Here is a 4685-nt window from a genome sequence, read left to right as displayed (position 1 = left end):
CTTTGACGGGGTGGTTTGTGTGAGGCCCCCGTAAGTGTTCACATGCTGGGGACCCAGTGCATGAGGTGGAACAAATTAAGCTGAACAGCACTTGAGCTAGCGGAGCTTCCCTCTCCTTTTGAAGTTTCCAAGAATATTTCGAGTCCTTGAGGCAGCTAGGAGAGGGGGAGCTGCCAGTACCTTCCTGCTAGGCGGTTGAAATAACAAACTCTAGTGGGTACTGTAAGCTGGCGCCCTGCCAGCAGACAGGCACAGGCCAACATGAAGAAAAGGTTTTTAATACACTCGCAAAGAATAACTACTGGTGGACAAAAGAGCGCTTGTATTTTTATTCTTTCCTTTTCCTGCTCCCAGAAAACTTTAAATAGATCGATTAGGGACATGCATGGGATCTCTCTCTAATGAGCTAGTAGAGCCATTTAATGGTGAGGTGATGCCAGCCTTGGATTCTTTCTGTATTCTCGTGTCTCTCTGATTGTCAGAGCACTCATGGCCTTGCATCTGGGACAGGAATTGAGAGGAGTACGTTTTTCCACTTGGTCATCCAGAGGGCGCTGGATGGGATCACCCCTCGGTGAAGCACCAGGCACAGAGCTGAGCTACCTCAGTAAGGTTGCCCGTTCCTCTCAGGAGGCAAACCAGCAAGGGTGGCTGCTGGCTAAAGTGCAAATATTCCCAGCCAAGCATTAGCTATAGGATTTGCTTCAGTAATTACCTCTACTTTAGTCTTATGACCCAACATGAGGCAAAATGACTCTTGGCCGAATTACAAGTTGCTGAGAGGTCTAGGGCATTCAGGCATGTGTCCTCTACCTGCTGGAGTGTGTTACAACCAGATGGGCAGTTTTTGTCCTCTGTCTTTTACGTATTTTCTAGAGACCTCGAAGGACCATGGTTATCAATAGATGCAGGAGTATGAGTGGGTTTCTTATTCTTCAGTACCAAGCAAAGACGTGCCTGCCACCAGGACCAGCAGACAGCGATACGCATGCTGGAGATAGCACATGATTAAAGGGGATGTTCCCTCTTCTCTGACCCTAAGGACAAAATTCTCAGTTCTTTTATACACAGGTAAAATTTGGACCACCATCCATATACCTCAGCCTCTGATAATTAGGGAACCTAAATATTTGGCTCATGGTAACAATTTTATGTCTTCTAACGAGAGGAACAGCATTCCTCTAGGTCCCACTCTCTTTGAGCCGTGCTGCTATGACAGTAATGCGATTGTCACTGCCATGGTATGCTTAACCTTTGCCAAACCAGAGCTGAGGCATTAGCTTAGATCCTCTACTCACATGTCTTAAAGGGCAACATAACCTGTGCTGCCTGCCTTCACACTGCCGGAACACCACAGTTTGCAGCTCAGTAATAATAAGCACGTAAACGTGACAAGCATAAGCCGTAACAGTGATTGATGCAAATAGAATAATAACAAAGAGAAGCTGAAAAATAGCTGTGCGGTGGAATTCCTAAGGACCAGTGTCTCCATGGCACCGGCAGCCCACTACCCTGACACCAGAAGAAAGGCTACACTTGTCTGTGGTAGAAAGGATCTCCACGCCACGCAATGAAATTCCAGCAAACAGGACAAGGACTGATGGTGTCTGGAAGTGGCAGTGCCACTGCTACCCGGATAATAGTCTGAATTAGATTATGTGAAAAAAGAAGGAATATATAGACGGCCAGCTGCTCAAAGGCTTACTACAACCTTGCTTTTATTGTTCTGCTAAGTTAGAGGTGGGGCATCAGAGGGATTCCTAACATACCACTACTGAGAAATTTTAATATGTTCCACACTGACACATATAAAAAGGAAATAACAGCTGATCATGGTCAGTGGAGACTGCAGCATCTCTTCGTATGCTTGCACAGAAGCATGGGCAAAGTGGGGTGTTCTCGGCCACGGAAACTCAGGCACCTGAGCTAACCTGACCCACAAAACCTTTCTCCTGCCATTGAGCTGAGTTTCATCAAAAGGGCTGTCGAGCGGGAAGCAAAGACAGCAGAAAAAAAGGTGATCTCAGTATGGCTATTCACCCCATCCTGAGACCCCAGGACGCGGAGAATGGCAAGAGAGCTGAGAGGCTGCACATTTAACGCTGATGAAAAGAAACACATGTTTACACAACCGACAATGATCCAGTGGAACAAGATATCACAGAGGGTAAAAGTTTAGCTGGGCTCAGCAAAAGGACCTGTTACGTACGGGAGGGCTACAGTTGCAAGGGTTTTCTTTTTAAGGCGTTTTTGGAAGGGTTATAAACTTCTAGAACTCAGAGTTCAGTTGATGGGGTTGGGGAAAAATCCTTCAGCACAGCAAGTTGCCCTGTAGCTGCCCGCCACAGGGCCTTTATGTCTTTCTTTGATGCAGCCGCTTCCAGCCGCGCTGAAGAGGTGGGTTGCTTAAGTAACACGGGACTGTGGCAGAGTCTCCTGTAGCAAAACTTTTCTAAAACTCACAGGGACAAGTCTCTCCTCATACTCAGCAGGACATTAGAGGCAGAGGAATTTGTAGTATTTGTGACACAACTATCTAATGTTTGTAATTGTAATTACAATGATAGTATTTGAAAAGGGTTTTTTTTTCTTCTTCTTTCAGTTAAACAAATAATCCACCAGACTTGTTGCTAAAACAAATGTCTCAGTGCCTTCATACAAGCTTTGTACTGTGGATAGTCAACTCCCTTCAAGGTTCAAGATCAACCATCAGCACTTCCTAGTGCATCTGAGAGCAGCCAAACCAGGAAGGGGACAAAGTCAGCCCCAGGGGAACTGGGGGATGAAGCCAGCCGCAGAAGGACTGCCCGTCAAATGAGTCACCGCAGGCATCAGTGTGAGCCCCCAGGGAGGTGGGTGACTCTCCTCCCACCTGGGCAAAAGAGATTGCAATCCGGGCAGCCCAAGCAAGCAAGAACATACAGACACTATCGCAAGCCTCGATGATAGGTGAGGGATTGTTCCAGTGGGGCAGATGGCTTTTGCAGAGATCAGACAGGTGTAGGTAGCTACCTGGGGTATTGCTACGACAAGTGTACTGGACACAAGACTGTCCATAACAGGTATCCTGCTCTGTAAGGGGGAGTCATCAGCTTACATGCATCTGATCAAAACTAGGTGCTGCACAAACCCAGGAAACATACATGGGACCCCTTCAGGTAGAGAAATCAGCAGCAACCCTAATTATACACCTACACTAACAGGTATAATTCACTAAATCAAATTGCATTTTACTTTGTAAGATTGAAACATCTATTCCTTCCACAGTTGCTTTCAACTGGAAACCTTAAAGCATCTTCTTATAATACCAGTATTGCAAATAGGATTTCATTACTCTAGCAAGAGCGTATCACTTTATATACAGCTCGCGTTGGGAACTCTTGATTCAGGCTACTAAGTAATTACTCACCAAATAGTTCTATTTAGGTCAAGGGAATTATTCATGTGTTCAACTGCTCACGGATATGAGTAAGATCCCACAGCCCAAACAAAAGTGATCATCATTAGTAATTCAAAACAAAACAAAACAAAGAGGTCCCAAAATGTAGATATTCTTTTGAGAAGGACAAATAACAGCACTGTGATTATTACATTTGCATTTATGGCCCCCAGTTGGGATGCTTCTATTAGAAAATAACTTTGCAATAAGGAACTGATTTGAGGTGAATTTGTACCCGCTGCTGATGTGTACAATCATTTCCCTGTCCTTCGCCTATATGCAGAGTTCTCACCTCTCAGCCACTGGGAGAGTTACTAAGCTTTAGGAACTGTTAGTAACATTTAGCCTATAGGAAACAATTTTTCACCTTTAAATAGCAGAAGCCTTGTCCCAGTCAGAAACAAATAAGATGTGTTATGGGGAGGCTATGGAAGAAATTGAAAGAAACTTAAGGAGTAGGATAAGAAAACTGCCTGACAGTCCCACAAGACTCAATCTACACACACCATCTTGTAAATTCTGATCTGCCACAAGAAAATGACACCCCTCCACCCCCGACCCCCAGCACACCCTCTTTGTGAGCCTGCTTTACTAACACTACAGCACTCAGCTAATGTGGCACTGACATTGCTCTTCGCAGAGTTCATCTTTGTTTCTTGCTACTGCACACATGCATCTGAATAGGATGAATTCACTCACCTCAGTCCTAGCAGGGAGAGAGGGCTTTCTTCCTCAGCTGAGCTCTCTCGAGGCATTATCTGTTCCTGTGCCTCACTGTTACACTACGCTGACACTTTATCACTTGGCTCATAGCAGTGAAACTCTTCTTTTGTCCCGAAGACACAGAGAACAGTTGTGCTCGTGCCTCTGACGCCGATACACAGTGAAATAATCTGCCAGCAAATGAGGAGAGCTTCCTTCTCTCCTTCAGCAGGCGGTCTGGGGTCCTGCAGCATCCTCCTGTGTCAGCTACTGACTGCACAGTCACGCTGCGTTACGTGTCATGCTGACGGGGTCGGCTACCTACTAAATATACCCCTCGACGTTAAAGCAAAGGCAAATATTGTGGCTTTCCTCATAGGTTTCAGCCAGTCGAGGGTGTGTATTAAATCTGTCCTAATCCATAACTAGTGCTGTCCAGTCCATAGGAAATCTTCCCAGAAGTTTGGAGAATAATAATGTGCAAATGAAGAGTGCTCCTGCAAAGCATGACAGACAAAGCTAGAAATGAATATTGCCTGTTGTT

The sequence above is a fragment of the Buceros rhinoceros genome, unplaced genomic scaffold (genome assembly GCF_000710305.1).
Source record: "Buceros rhinoceros silvestris isolate BGI_N320 unplaced genomic scaffold, ASM71030v1 scaffold14870, whole genome shotgun sequence".
NCBI lineage: Eukaryota > Metazoa > Chordata > Aves > Bucerotiformes > Bucerotidae > Buceros > Buceros rhinoceros.
Note: the sequence above shows the minus strand (reverse complement) of the source record.